Source organism: Tamandua tetradactyla, chromosome 7 (assembly GCF_023851605.1).
Source record: "Tamandua tetradactyla isolate mTamTet1 chromosome 7, mTamTet1.pri, whole genome shotgun sequence".
Lineage (NCBI taxonomy): Eukaryota > Metazoa > Chordata > Mammalia > Pilosa > Myrmecophagidae > Tamandua > Tamandua tetradactyla.
In genome coordinates this window covers 162,198,284-162,214,720 of record NC_135333.1, presented here as the reverse complement: position 1 = coordinate 162,214,720, position 16,437 = coordinate 162,198,284, and the positions used below count along the sequence as shown (strand labels likewise).

General features: G+C 38.7%; 1 protein-coding gene across 3 annotated transcripts in view; it reads left to right on the top strand.

Moving 5' to 3' along the window:
- EEA1 (early endosome antigen 1) overlaps positions 1-16,437 on the top strand; it is a 193,649-nt gene that overhangs the window by 16,836 nt on the left and 160,376 nt on the right. The window lies entirely within an intron of this gene.

The window sequence follows — 16,437 nt, the reverse complement described above, 5'->3', positions numbered from 1 at the left end:
TCACTCAGCATAATGTCCTTAAGGTCCATCCATGTTGTTACATACTTCTTAACTTTATTCTGTCTCACAGTTGCATAATATTCCATCATATGTATATACCACAGCTTGTTTAGCCACTCATCTGTTGATAGACATTTGGGCTGTTTTCATCTCTTGGCAATTGTAAATAATGCTGCTATAAACATTGATGTGCAAATGTCCATTTGAGTCTTTGCCCTCATGGCCTCTGAGTAGATACCTAGCAATGGTATTGTTGGGTCATATGGCAATTCTATACTTAGCTTCCTGAGGAACCACCAAACTGCCTTCCACAGCAGTTGTACCATTTGACATTCCCACCAACAATGGATAAGTTTGCCTCTTTCTCCACATCCTCTCCAGCACTTGTCGTTTTCTGTTTTATTGATAATGGCCATTCTGGTGGGTGTGAGATGATATCTCATTGTGGTTTTGATTTGCATTTCCCTAATAGCCAAGGAAGTTGAGCACCTGTTCATGTGCCTTTCGGCTATTTGTATTTCTTCTTCTGAGAAGTGTCTGTTCAAGTCTTTCGCCCATTTTGTAATTGGGTTGTCTGCCTTTTTGTTGTTGGGTTGAACAGTCTCCTTATATATTCTGGATACTAGCCCTTTATCTGATATATCATTTCCAAATATTGTCTCCCATTATGTAGGCTGTCTTTTTACTTTCTTGATGAAGTTCTTTCATCCACAAAAGTGTTTAATTTTGAGGAGTTCCCATTTCTTTCTTTCTTTTTTCAGTGTTTGTGCTTTGGGTATAAGGTCTAGGAAACCACCTCCTATTATAAGATTTATATTTTCTTACATTTTCTTCTAACAGTTTTATGGTCTTAGATCTAATGTTGAGTTAATTTTTGTGTAGGTTGTGATATATGGATCCTCTTTCATTCTTTTACCTATGGATATCCAGTTCTCTAGGCACCATTTATTGAAGAGATTGTTCTGTCCCAGGTGAGTTGGTGTGGTAGTTAGATTCAGTTGTCAACTCGGCCAGTTGAAGGCACCAATTTCTCTGGCTGTAGACATGAGCCAATAGTACATGAACCTCATCTGTTGCTGATTACATCTGCAGTTGGCTAGGAGGCATGCCTATTGCATGAATCATATTTGACTTAATTGGCTGGTGCTTAAATGAGAGAGCACAATGTAGCACAGCCCAAGCAGCTCATTATACCTCATCTCAGCACTCGCAGCTCAGCCCAGGCCTTTGCAGATGCAGAAAGGAATCACCCCAGGGAAAGTTGTTGGAACCCAAAGGCCTGGAGAGAAGACCAGCAGAGACCACCCTGTGCCTTCCCATGTAAGAAAGAACCTCAGTTGAAAGTTAGCTGCCTTTCCTCTGAAGAACTAACAAAATAAATCCCCTTTTATTTAAAGCCAATCTATCTCTGGTGTGTTGCATTCTGGCAGCTAGCAAACTAGAACAGTTGGCTTGACTGCCTTATCAAAGATCAATTGTCCATAGATGAGAGGGTCTATATCTGAACATGCTATTCTGTTCCAGTGGTCAGTATATCTATCTTTATGCCAGTACCATGCTGTTTTGACCACTGTAGCAATACGTCTTAAAGTCAGGTAGTGTGAGACCTCTGACTTCATTTTTCTTTCTCAGGATACTTTTAACTATTCGGCACACCCTGCCCTTCCAGATAAATTTGGTTATTGGTTTTCCTATTTCTGAAAAGTAAGTTTTTGGGATTTTAATTGATATTTCATTGAATCTATAAACCAATTTAGGTAGAATTGACATCTTAACTATATTTAGTCTTCCAATCCATGAACGCGGTATGCCCTTCCATTTATTTAGGTCTTCTGTGATTTCTTTGATCTTTTAACAGTTTCTTGTAGTTTTCTCTGTATAGATCTTTTGTCTCTTTAGTTAAACTTATTCCTAAATATTTTATTTATTTTAGTTGCAACTTTAAATGAATTTTTTTTCACGATTTCCCCCTCAGATTGTTTGTTACTAGTGTATAGAAACACTACAGGTTTTTGAGTGTTGATTTTATAACCTGCCACTTTGCTGTACTCATTTATTAGTTCTAGTAGTTTTGCTGTGGATTTTTCAGGATTTTCTACATATAGTATCATGTCATCTGCAAACAGTGAAAGTATTACTTCTTCCTTTCCAATTTTGATGCCTTGTATTTCTTTTTCTTGTCTAATTGCTCTGGCTAGAACTTGCAACACAGTGTTGAATAACAGTGGTGATAGTGGACATCCTTGTCTTGTTCCTGATCTTAGGGGGGACGTTTTCAGTTTTTCTCCATTGAGAATGATGTTAGCTGTGGGTTTTTCATATATTCCCTTTATCATGTTGAGAAAGTTCCATTCTATTCTTATCCTTTGAAGTGTTTTCAACAGAAAAGGATGTTGAATTTTGTCAAGTACCTTTTATGCATCAGTCGAGACAATCATGTGGTTTTTCTGCTTTGATTTGTTGATATGGTGTATTACATTAATTGATTTTCTTATGTTGAGCCAAACTTGCATACCTGGGATGAGTCCTATGAGGTCATGGTGTGCAATTCTTTTAATATGCTGATGGATTTGATTTGCAAGAAATTTGTTGAGGATTTTTGCATCTATATTCATAAAAGAGATTGGTCTGTAGTTTTATTTTTTTGTAATATCTATGTCTGGCTTTGGTATGAGGGTGATGTGGGCATCATAGAATGAGCTAGGTAGCCTTCCCTCCTCTTCAATATTTTTGAAGAGTTTGAGCAGGAGTGGTACTAATTCTTTCTTGAATGTTTGGTAGAATTTACATTTGAAGCATTTTGGCTCAGTGCATAAATATTTATGATTGTTATGTCTTCTTGTTGAAGTGTTCCTTTTATTAATACATAGTGTCCTTCTTTGTCTCTTTTAATTGTTTTACATTTTATGTCTAATTTGTTGGATATTAGTATAGCTACTCCTGCTCTTTTCTGATTGTTATTTTCATGAAATATATTTTCCCAACTTTTCACTTTCAACCTATGTTTATCCTTGGGTCTAAGATGTGTTTCTGTAGGCAGCATATAGATGGGTCCTGTTTTTTAATCCATTCTGCAGTCTATGTCTTTTGATTGGGGAGTTTAATCCATTAACATTTAATGTTATTATTATACAGGCAGTACTTTCTTTTACCATTTTGCTCTTTGGATTCTGTATGTCACATCTAATTTTCCATTTTACCTTTACTGATGGTCTTCATTTCTACATTCTTTTCCACACCTCTCTGTCCTGTCTTTTAGTATCTGTCTCTAGTGCTCCCTTTAGTATTTCTTGCAGAGCTGGTCTCTTGGTCACAAATTCTCTCAGTAATTTTTTGCCTGAAAATGTTTTAATTTCTCCCTCATTTTTGAAGGACAATTTTGCTGGATATAGAATTCTTGGTTAGTAGTTTTTCTCTTTTAATAATTTAAATATATCTTCCCACTGTCTTCACGCCTCCATGGTTTCTCCTGAGAAATCTACGCATAGTCTTATTGGGCTTCCCATGTATGTGATGGATTGCTTTTCTCTTGCTGCTTTCAAGATTCTCTCTTTCTCTTTCCTCTGACATTCTGATTATTAAATGTCTTGGAGTATGTCTAGTTGGGTCTATTCCCTTTGGGGTACGCTGCACTTCTTGAATCTGTAATTTTAAGTCTTTCATAAGAATTGGGAAATTTCAGTGATAATTTCCTCCATTAGTTTTTCTTCTCCTTTTCCCTTCTCTTCTCCTTCTGGGACACCCACAACACGTATATTCGTGTGCTTCATATGTCATTCAATTCCGAGTCCCTGCTCATATTTTTCCATTTTTTCCCTATAGTTTCTGTTTCTTGTCAGATTTCAGATGTTCCATCTTCCAGTTCAATAATCCTATGTTCTGCCTCTTTAAATCTACCATTGTAGGTTTCCATTGTTTCTTTCATCTCTTCTCCCTTGCCTTTCATTCCCATAAGTTCTGTGATTTGTTTTTTCAGACTTTCGATTTCTTCTTTTTGTTCATTCCTTACCTTCTTTATATCCTCCCTCAATTCATTGATTTGGTTTTTAATGAGGTTTTCCATGTCTGTTCGAACATTCTGAATTAATTGGTTCAGCTCCTGTATCTCATTTGAATTGTTGGTTTGTTCCTTTGACTGGGCCATATCTTCAATTTTCCTAGTGTGATTTGTTATTTTTTGCTGGTGTCTAGGCATTGTTACCTTAATTAGTTTCTTCTGGAGATTGCTTTCACTTCTTTTACCTAGGGTTTTCTCACTGGATGAATTTGTTGTCTATCTGTTCTTTGACATTCAGTTCAGCATTTTCTGGACCTCTAGCTTAGGTTTTGTTTAACAGAGGAGAATATTTCAGTTCTAGTTTTCTTGTTTCTTGCCCTGCTTGTATGGTGCCTCCCCAGCCTCCAACCCTTAGGAGGGTCTACTTAGGTATTATAGACTCCAGCCAGATTTTCCCAGACCAAACTGGCCTCCTGTGAGGAGGAAAGAATCATCTGCATCAGTTTTCCCTGAGGGTGAGATCCAGCAGGTTGAAAGACTTTCCTGTGAAGTCTCTGGGCTCTGTTTTTCTTACCCTGCCCAGTATGTGGTGCTTGTCTCCCTGTGGGTCCCACCAGCATAAGATGATGCGGTACCTTTAACTTTGGTAGACTCTCCCTGCTGGGGACGTGGTGGAGACAGAGGAGAGGTTGTAGGCTGGTTTTAATGGCTTCAAATTACCAAGCCCTGGTGTCTGAATTCCTTGAGGGAGGGATTCCACCTGAGTTGGGTTTCACCCTTCCCCTGGGGAAGGCACAGGCTCCTGACAAGCCCTCAAAGGAGCTTATTTCTGCCTATGCCTGGGGCAGTTGCAGCCTGAGAAGCCCTGCCTCTGTATCCAAAGGTAGTTAAGACTTTGTAGAAGCACAGCCACAGAAACCTCTGTTTCCTTTTTTTTAATTTCTTTTTCCATCAGCCCTGCCCCCTTGGCGCCGGGGGAAAGGTGAGCAACCTTTGCTTTGACCAGGTTCACCTGAGCTGGGGGCCTATTTTCAGTAGTCAGAATTTGTGAATTAATTCCACAGTTGGCATGTGGTCGGGCTCAGCCACTGCTGCTGGTAAATTCTCTTTCCTTTCCCCTCTGGGAAGCAGCCTGTGGGGAAGGGGCTCCGGCTGCTGTGGCTTGGGGAACTCATGGTTCTGGGAGGGACTTGCAGTTAACTTAAAAGTTAACTGTTAACAGTTAACTTTTAAACTGTTAAAAGTACTCCAGCTGGTCCAGACTGGGGTACACTGTGTGTCCAGTCACTGACGTGGCCCCAGGAGCTGTTCTTTACTGTTTCTGGTTATTTAGTAGTTGTTCTGGAGGACGAACTAAAACACGCACATTGCTAAGCCGCCATCTTGGCCCAGAAGAGAACCTGTTTTCTATCATTTAGTTTTAAAAAGGAATGTGTTTCTGAATATGGAAATGTCATGTTATAGCATGGAAATTTGAAAAATTCAGGAAAGTAAAATTGAGAGGTAGCATAGGGCCATAACACAGTGGAGGGTTTAATAAGCTCTGAAGTCAGATGGACCAGCTTTCCTGTTATTGGCTTTATAATACCTATTTGTCAGATAACAAATACTTGCCTTTTTTTACCTTATTTTTTTCCTCTGATAAAATGTGAACAGTCCTACTGACTTTACTCCAAGGGTTGCTGTGAGGAGTAAATGATATAAGGCAAATAAAAAGTGCTTAGCATGGTGACTGGCTCAGAATTTTTATTTGCTATTATTGATGTTAATAGAAACATAAAATCTTTCATCCAGTAGAATACCATCTGACATTTTTTTTTAACTGGTATAAAACCTAAGGTTTTTATGTGTGGTTTTGAAAATACAAATCATCTAAGGGAGATTGAAATTTTGGGGTTTACAATAAAATTCATGCCTCAGGGTAATTTTGGTTTTGTTAAGTTTTTGAATATGAGGGCACCAGAGCAATTAGAGCCAGTACTGTACTTGGAATCAAAAGACCCGAGTTCAGGTTCTGTCATTGCTACTAATGATTAGTAAATCATTCAGCTCTCTGAGCTTCACTTCCCTTGTCTGTACAGTGAAGACATCAGCAAGGTGACCTCTGAAGTGCTTTTCAGGTTTGAAGTTTTAGTTGGAAAGCAACGAAGAGTCAGGAGTTTGAGTTATAGGTCATTTGTACCACCAATGTAACATTTTAGATGTGTTATATAACAAGTCCTGATACCTTTTACACTTATTCTCTAGCATCTCTGCTGAGAAAAAACTAATGTCTTCAGGAAGTTAGGATTCATTGATAGAAAGACTTATGTAAGGTGACTAACACTGCACCTGCCAAAGAGTAGGCTCTCAGAAGATATGAGGTCTCCTTCTCAACTGAGATCTTTTCTTCCAGTGTTTGGCTCTTCATGGGTATCAAATGCAACTAAGGTACATCAGTGTGGAGGATGCTCTGGTGCATCACCCAGAGCCCCCTTCAGGACAGAGACTTTTCCTGCAGCTGCCTGGAGTCATGATGTGGAAGGCTTGTAGCTGCGTTCTTCTCTGGGAATTGTTCTTGGAGAAGCTACCTTGCCTAAGATTATAGCCCTCTCCTGGGAGCAGCCTGCATCCAATTGCTGGTTGATGTAGGAGATACCAAGAATCAGCTGCTTGCCTTGATTAGGGGCAACTGGGAAGGCTCATAGGACTCTCAGTAGAATCAGCTGAAACCGCTTTTGCAGTTGTTTCTGTTTGGTACTATTTATCTTCTGCTTCTGTCCAGTCATGCTGCCCCTGTGTCCACACAAGTGTTTTTGGGAGCACCCCTCAATAAAACTCTTGTATGCAAATTTCAGAGTCTTAGAGTCTGTTTCCTTTGGGAACCTAACTTACAACAGTTATCCACTATTGGGATAGTCTTATTCAGGGATTTTTGTTTTGTTTTGTTTTTGCATGGGCAAGCACCAGGAATCGAACCCAGGTCTCCGGCATGGCAGGCAAGAACTCTACCTGTTGAGCCACCATGGCCCAACCCTTTTCAGGGATTTTTGCATCATAAGATTTGTTTTATTCTGGATGGATTTTAATTACAAATATATCTTCAGAACTGGTATTTTGCATGTCTTTTATCACAAGAATCTATAGCTGGTAGATTACAATTTTCTGTTAGATAAAGTACTACCTGATAGGCTTGCTGGAATTTTGAGTAAGGCCCACAGCCACAAGTTTTATTATCAGCACCTTCCCGGTTTGTTTCCTCAGGTGATTTTAAAACTTAAAAGAAAAAAAAAAAGGAGAAATGGCTTCTTAAAACTATACTGTGAACACTTATTTTGGTATGTTTTTGTGTATCTACCCATATTTTAGCAATCAAAATACCGTATACCCTAAACTTGCCTAAAGTATATGTCAATTTTAATTATATGTTAGGTATTTGAAAATACCTTTATTATTTTACTTAGTTTTGAGTTAATGATCTCTCTAAGCTCAATTTAATTATCAATAATTTATCATCTATACAGGTATACCTAATTTTATTTCACTTTCTTCTCTTGTGCTTTATTGAGCTTTACAGGTATTGCATTTTTTTTACAAATTGAATGTTTATGGGAACCCTGTGTTGAAGAAATCTACTGGTGCAATTTTCCAACAGTGTGCTCACTCCATGTCCTTGTGTCATTTTTTTTTTTTTTTAGAGCAAGTAGGTAAGAAATTTATTAGATATACATATAAGAGAATACATGGGCACTCATGCAAAGACTTGGAGGGAGACAAGAGCTTACAGGCAATGTGGGGCCATTTGCTTTTATAGATTAGCTTTATTATTTCCCTTCCCCTTTCCTTGTTCGAAGCTTTCTCCTATGCCCCCTTCTTTCCAGGGCGGTGCCTGGTGGTGTAGGGCATTTGTGTGGATCCGTTGGTTTCACTCTTCTTGTGTCACATTTTAATTAGGGTGTATACTATGTTTTTGTATATATAATGATATTGCACACTTAACAGACTACAGTGCAGTAAACATAACTTTTATATGCATTAGGAAGCAAAGAAGATCATGTGATTTGCTTTGTTACTGTATTAGCTTTATTGTGGTGGTCTGGAATGGAACCTGCAATATTTCTGAGGTATGCTTGTAATTAGGTTTTTTTTTTTTAACTTTTTATTGTGGTAACACATATACAACTTTAAATTTCTGATTTTAACCACTTTCAAGTATGCAATTGAATGGTATTAATTACATTAACAATGTTGTGCTACCATTACCACCCTCTGCTACTGAATATTTTTCTTCACCCGAAACAGAAACTCTGTATCCATTAAGCAATAACTTTCCATTCTTCCATTTCTCCTACCTCTATGCCCAGCCCCTAGGAACCCATAATATTTCTATCTCTATGAATTTTGCTTATTCTAGGTATCTCACATAAGTGATAATACAATATTTGCCCTTTTGTGTCTGACATTTTTCACTCAGCCTGATGACTTTAATGTTCATCTGTGTTGTGGCATGTGTCAGAAGTCCATTCCTTTTTTCTTTTTTAACTTTTAAAATTGTATAATATATCATATATATAAAGCAAAGAAAGAAAAAAAGCAGAAGTTTTCAAAGTACTCTTCAACAAGTAGTTACAGGACAGATCCCAGAGTTTGTCATGGGGTACCATACCATCATCTCAGATTTTTCCTTCTAGCTATTCCAGAACATAGGAGGCTAGAAAGAATAAATATTTTTTTATCATCACAATTGACTTTTGTTTTCTTTTTTTGTGAAAAATAACATACAAAAAAGCAATAAATTTCAAAGCGCAGCACAACAATTAGTTGTAGAGCAGATTTCAAAATTTGGTATGGGTTTTAATTCCACAATTTTAGATTTTTATTTCTAGCTTGGAGACTAAAAGAAATATCAATATAATGATTCAGCAGTCAAATTCGTTTGTTAAACCCTACCTTCTCTGTATAACTCCACTGTCAGCTTTGATCTTTCTATTTCACTCTTTAGGGGTATTTGAGCTATGGCCATTCTAACTTTTTCATGTTGGAAGGCGTGTTAGTAATATGGGGAAGGGAGATAGAACTAGCTAATTCTCTGGAGAGGCTGGGCCCTCTAGGTTTCAGGACTTACCTGGCCCGGGGACCCATCTGGAGGTTGTAGGTTTCTGGAAAGTTACCCTAGTGCATGGAACCTTTGCAGAATCTTACATATTGCCAGAACTCCATTCCTTTTTATGGTTAATGTTCCATTCCATTCTATATTTTGATTATCCATTCATCTGTTGATGGATATTTGGGTTGCTCTACCTTTTGGCAATTGTGAATCATGCTGCTATGAACATTGGGGTGCAAATATCTCTTTGAGTCCCTGCTTTCAGTTCTTCTAGGTATAAACCTAGAAGGAAAGTTGCCACAATCATACAGTAATTCTGTATTCCCCTTTCTGAGGAACCATCAAACTGTTTTTCATTGGCTGTGTTATTTTTACATTCCTACTGACAATGTAGGAGGTTCCTATTTCTCTGTATCCATTCCAACACTTATTTTCTGTGTGTGTATGTATGTGTGTGTGTGTGTTTAATAATAGCCATCGTAGTGGGTGTAAAGTATAAATAGTTTTAATAGTTTCAGTCTTCTATTGGCTTGGCTCCTTTTAGAGAGTTAAATTACTTTTTTGTAACTATTAATGACCAGTAATGTAAGTTTTAGAGTTCTGAAAATGACCATAAGAAAGTTAAGTGATAGGGAGATAAGAAATTATTTGATTTAGTTTCTATGAACTTGCTTTAAAGTTTGCCAATTTAGTTCCAAATTAGTCATGGAATGAGAATTTTGGAACTGGGAGGACCTGTGATCTTGTCCTAAGGCATTGAATTTTACAAATGAAGAAATTGAGATTAGAGAAATTAATTGTCTTGATTGGTATCAGAGAGGTAAAGAAGAAACATTTTGTGATAGTAGAAAGAATTTTGAATTGGGACCTGGAAAGCTTTAATCTCATTTCTACCATTGGCTAGCAGAGCAATGTTGGGCAAGCCAGCTATACTTTCCAGGGCTTAGTTTCTTCATCTTAGAAATGCTAGAATTGTAACTGATGATTTCTGCTACCTTCCAGTTTTTAAATTTTAATTCTAGGTCTTTTTTTGGGGGGAGAGGGTGCTTATTAATGATGTAAGTAGCTACTATTTATGTTGTATCCACCAAGTGCAAGACACCAATTTAAACAGTGTTTGAGGCAGACATTATTAGTTCTGCTTTACAATTGAGGATGTGGAACTTTGAGAAGTTAAGTAGCTTGAAAAAGCTTCTTAAGTGGCTAAACTGGAAGTTGAATGCTAGTCTGTGTGACGCCAACTCTTTTATTCTGATTCAGTATACCTAGATTAAGGTGGACATTTGCTCTTGGAACATTTGACAGGCCCTGCTGAAAACAAGGGCCACTTGTATTTACATAGGCTTGCCTGTTAGATAGACATCTGCTTCTGACCCCTTTCTCTAGCATAGCATAAATATTTTGTGTTAGTAAGTCATGAAGGAGAGACTTAGGATACAGATATATATAGCATGTTAGTATTTGAGAAATTTTGGAGAAGGCCAAAGTCAAATGCAGCATGAGAGACAGCTTCTTAGAGGTCACTTTGAGAGGCAAATTAAATAGGAAGTGTACTTGATTCAGCATTAATAATTTAACAGTGTAGGTGACTGTATTCACTTGCTCATTAAAATTGTAGATGGCCCTAGTGTGGTTGTTCACACTTCAAAAACAGTATTTGTACTCAACTGGAAGCTGATTATTTAAAGGTTTGGAGTTAAATGTGGTATATTTGAAAGAAGCTTACTATTGTATGTGGTTTTATGACAGATAGAAAAGTATCTGAACAATTATGTGGTGGATTCTATGGGACCATGTTTTCTAGATCAAGGTTATGTTGTTAAAAAAGCATGAGTAAGCCTTCTACTTTAGCTTTGATATTGATCAAGGTATATTCAGCTTTAAGAAGAAGGTTGAGAAATGAGAAGGATCTCTGAGGACAAAACAAAAGTAATTAATAAAAGTGAATTATGAGACAAATTTGAAGGTGTTAGGGTTGTAATGGAGTTGGTTTGGGGTTGAGGTCTGGAAATTAGGATTAGAAGAACAGAAGAATAAATATAAAAAATAGAAGATCCCAATAGTCATTGCTAATAGTTTCGTATATATAAGAAGACAAAACTTTTTGATGCTTTTATCCATTAACATTACACAAACGTGATCGTATTCTTAACATGGTTTTGTATTTTTTCCTACTTATGTAGCTTGAGGATCTTTCAGTATCAGCACTTTCAGTGCCACCTCTTTTATCATTTTTTTATTTTTCAGAACATTATATTGCATTGTATAATTTGGGTTATCACATTTTTTTTTAACTAGTCCCCTTTTAAAAGCCAGTTTGTTTCCAGTTTTCCTATTATAAACAGTAGTACAGTGAACATCCTTATGTATGTATTTAGTTGGTATGTTTGCGAATATGTCCACTGGATAATTTCCTAGCAGTGAATCAGAGAGTATGTATATATTTTATATTTAGTTACACTTTCACTATTAGTGTTGCAGAATTATAATTTTCTAACACTATTTTTACGAATGTGTATTGTCAAAGATTAAAAACATCTTTGATTTTACTTTAATACCCTCAAACCCAGGTTGACTTTCCAGTTTCTTAAGTTTAACTTCAAAAGTTAAAAAAAAAAACATAAGATTATTTCATAATCACTAGAATGGCCACTGTTCAAAAAACAGTAAATAACAAATATTGGGGACAATGTGGTGAAACAGCAACACTTGTTTATTCTTGGGGGGAAAGTAAAATGGTGCAGGTGCTTCCTCAGAAAGTTGAGGAACACTTTCTATGTTGTGATGGTTGCATTCATGTGCCAATGTGGCCAGGTGATGGTGCCCAGTTGTTTGATCAAGCAAGCACTGGCCTAACCATTGCTGCAAGGACATTTTGTGGCCGGTTTAATTAACCGGAAAGCTGTTTTATTAAATCATCAGCCCTTTAATTGGATCAATGGCTGATTACATCTGCATTCTACGAAGGGGAATGTCTTCTGCAATCACTGACATTTAATCTAATCAGTTGAAGGCTTTAAAGGAGAAGTCAGAAAAGAGAGAATCTTTTTCTCTGCATCAACCAGCCAGCCTCTCCTGGGGAAGGCACTTGAAAACCTTCATCTGAGCTGTCACCTCATGCCCAGCCCTATGGAATTTGGACTCCTGCATCCCCACAGTTGTGTGAGAAACATTTATAAAATCTCATATTTACTGATATCTCCTCTTGGTTCTGTTTCCCTAGAGAATCCTAGCTAAAACAGGTGGATACTGGGGGTGGTTCTTGAGAAAAAGAATCTTCAAAATGGGTTTCACAATTGGTTTTCTGCTCTGGACTCAAAGGCACTAATGACTCTATATTTCCAATAATTAAGATGACACTGACAGTCCATGGCATGATTTGGCAGTAGAGATACACAAAATATCACCATTTAAATTGGCTCAGTTGTATGCTTATGTGAGGCAAGGTTCAGGTGACAGTGTTTTTGACACCTTAATAGAGATATATGGAGTTAAGAAGTATAATGATATTGGCTGGTTGTTTTTAAATATCCCGGATACGGTTATAAAAACGAAGGGATGTACTTCAAATTTGCAACTTAAATGCCCTATGAAAGATGTAAAAGTATGTAAGTATGCCCTGAAAGAAAATGTTATTTCCTCTGATTGCAGAATTGAGATCTCTGAAAACCAGACTCAGAGGCTAATTGTGTAAGTAGCAGATTTACAATGTAACAAAATCTCAACCTTGCGTGGTTTCTGCTTTTAAAGTAAAGGCACTGATTAGAAAAGAATGGGATTCTGAAAATTGGGATGGGGATATATGGGTTGATAATGATGGGGGTAGGGACATTGGAACCTTGGATTCTGTTGTGTCTTTGCTAGATAAACGTCTGATGGTCTACCCTGAGGAAACTGAGGAAACTGCCCATCCGCCCCCCCCCTCCAGTCACCCAGTCTCCAGCCTGCCCTCAGGAATCTGCCATCTAACTGCCACCTAAGGACATTGACCCTTCAGTGTCTACTAAACCTGTAATCACCTCCCCTGGGGAAACAGCTCTCACTCCTCTGTCTGGAGAGATTAATCCTGTTTCACTAGATGAAACTGCAACAAAATGCCCTGAGGTAATTGACTTGAAGTACATTTCTCATTATTTTCATGACCCACCCCCAACACCCCTCTTTTCTTCAAGACCTATAACTAGACTAAAGTTCCAAGAGACCCTGAAAGGTAGGGTCCGAAGTGTGACCTATAAGGAAGTACTCTATACTCCAAAAAAACTGCATGGGTTTTCTAATTTATATAGACAGAAATCAGGGAAATATATGTGGAAATGGATATTAAGAGTGTAGGATAATGGTGGAAGGAAATAAAGTTGAATCAGGCTGAATTTATTGATATGGGCCCACTAAGCAGAGATTCTGCATTCAGTGTTGTAGTTCAGGGTGTTAGAAAGGGCATTAGCAGTTTGGGTGGTTGGATTCATGGATTAAAATCATAGATTAAAAGGCGGCCAACATTAGTTGAATTCTAAATGCCAGAACTGCCCTGGTAAAATGTAGAGGAGGCAATCCAAAGGCTTAGAGAGATTGGAATGTTAGAGTGGATTTATCATGGAAGACCTGCTCACATACCCCAGGAATGTTCAGAGGACACATCTTTTACCAGGACTGTGAGGAATGCATTTGTGAGACTAGCTCCGTCATCCCAGAAGAGTTCTGTAGTTGCCTTTCTCTGTAGGTCAAATATTACTGTGGAAACTGCTTTCACTGAGCTGGAATCCTTGAACATAATGGGGATGTTTGGATCCTGAATTGGCAGAAACCATGTGGGAGCACTTTGTCACCAAAAGTGAGGTGTGCATGCTTACCATAATGGACAGCAGATTCAAAGCAGCAGTCAGAATCATCTGACTTATGGCATTGGCTAGTAGATCATGGGGTACTTAGAAGTATAATAGACGGGGAGTCTACTAAATTCTTGTTTGATCTGCATAAGCAGAATAGTTCTAAGTCAAGTGAACAAAAGTCTAACTTAAGTTACAAAAACAGAGTCATGGCCACTTAGTCAATTCCCAGGCTTGAGACAGTTTACAGACCTAGAGCCCCTTGAATGAAGGGAAGGCCAAGAACCCTTGGGAAAGGACCTTACTACGTTACCCAAAACTTATACTGTTAATCTTCCTCCGAGTCTTCCCCAAAGCAACCTATGACCAGGAAAACTGTGCATTGGGGAAAAGGAAATGATCAGATATTTCAGAGATTATTAGATACTGGCTAAGTAGTGATATCAATTCCATAAGACCCAAAACATTACTCTGGTGCACCAGGCAGAGTAGGGACATGTGGAAGTCAGGTAATTGATAGGGTTTTAGCTCAGGTCCATTTTATGGTGGGTCCCTGGACCCATTCTGTGGTTATTTCCCCAATTCTGGAATACATAACTGGAATAGACATAATCAGTAACTGGCAGAATCCCCACACTGGTTCCCTGACTTGTGGAGTGAGGGCTATTATGGTTGGAAAGGCCAAGTGGAAGTCATAGAACTGTCCCTATCTACCAAAATAGTAAATCAGAATCAATACTGGATTTCTGGAGGGATTGCAGAGATTAGTGCCACTCCTAAGGACTTGAAGGATGGAGGGATGGTGATTCCCATCACATCCCCATTCAACTCTCCTATTAGACCTCTGTAGAAAACAGAGGGGTCTTGGAAAATGACAGTGGATTATTGTAAACTTAACCAGGTGGTGACTCCAGTTGCAGCTGTTGCTCCAGATATGGTATCATTGCTTGAGCAAATCAACAACACATCCCTGGGTACCTGGTATGTGGCTGTTGATCTGACGAATACTTTTTTCTCAATAGCTGTTGGTAAGGACCATCAGAAACAGTTTACTTTCACTTGGCAAGGCCAACAGTATATCTACACTGTCCTACCTCAGCGATATATCAACTCTCTAGCCCTATCTCATAATCTTGTCGGCCGTGACCTTGATCATTTCTCCCTCCTACAAGACATCCGTTGGTCTATTATATTGATATGTTGACTGGACCTAGTGAGCAAGAAGTAGCAACTACTTTAGACTTACTGGTAAGGCATTTGTGTGTCAGAGTATGGAGGATAAATCCAACAAAAATACAGGGGCCTTCTACCTCAGTAAAATTTCTAGGTGTCCAGTGGTGTGGGGCATGTCGAGATATCCTTTCTAAGGTGAAGGATAAACTGTTACATTTGACCCCTCCTATGACCAAAAAAGAGGCACAACGCTAGTTGGCCTCTTTGGATATTGGAGACAACATATTCCTCATACTCCAGACCATTTACCTAGTGACAAGAAAAGCTGCTAGTTTTGAATGGGGACCAGAATAAGAGGAGGCCCTATGACAGATTCAGGCTGCTGTGCAAGCTGCTTTGCCACTTGGACCATATGATCGAGCAGATTCAGTGGTGCTGGAAATGTCAGTGGCAAATAGAGATGCTATTTGGAACCTTGGCAGGCCCCTATAAGAAAATCACAACACAGACCCTTAGGGTTTTGGGGTAAAGCCTTGCTGTCCTCTGCAGAGAACCCCTTCTGAGAAACGTCTTTAAGCCTCCTACTGGACCTTAGTCGAGACTGAATACTTAACCATGGACTACCAAGTTACCATGAGACCTGAGTTGCCTATCATTAGCTGGGTGTTGTCTGACCTACCAAGCCATAAAGTCGGAAGTACATAGCAGCACTCCATTATAAAATGGAAATGGTACCTATGAGATAGGTCTTGAGTAGGTCCTGAAGGCACAAGTAAGTTACATGAGGAAGTGGCCCTAATGCCCATGGACCCTTCTCTTTCCCAGCCCAGAGCTATGACCTCTTGGGAAGTTCGTTAAATCAGTTGACTGAGAAAGAGAAAACACAGGCCTGTTTACAGATGGTTCTGCATGGTCCACCTGAAAGTGGACTGCTACAGCACTACAGCTCCTTTCTGGGATGTTCCCAAAGGATAGTGGTGAGGGGACATCCTCCAAGTGGGCAGAACTTGGAGCAGTGCACCTGGTTATTCATCTTGCTTGGAAGGAGAACTGGCTAGAGGTACATTTGTATACTGACTCATGGGATGTTGCTAGTAGTTTGGCTGGATGGCCGGGGACTTGGAAGGATCATGATGGGAAAATTGGCCACAAAGAGGTTTGGAGAAGAGGTATATGGATAGAGATTCTTGAGTGGGCAAGAACATGAAGATATTTGTGTCTCATATGAATACTCACCAGAGGGTGACTTCGACAGAGAAAGGTTTTAGTTCTCAAGTGGATAAGATGACCTGTTCTGTGGATACCAGGCAGACTCTTTCCTCAGCCACTCCTGTCATTGCCCAGTGGGCTCATGA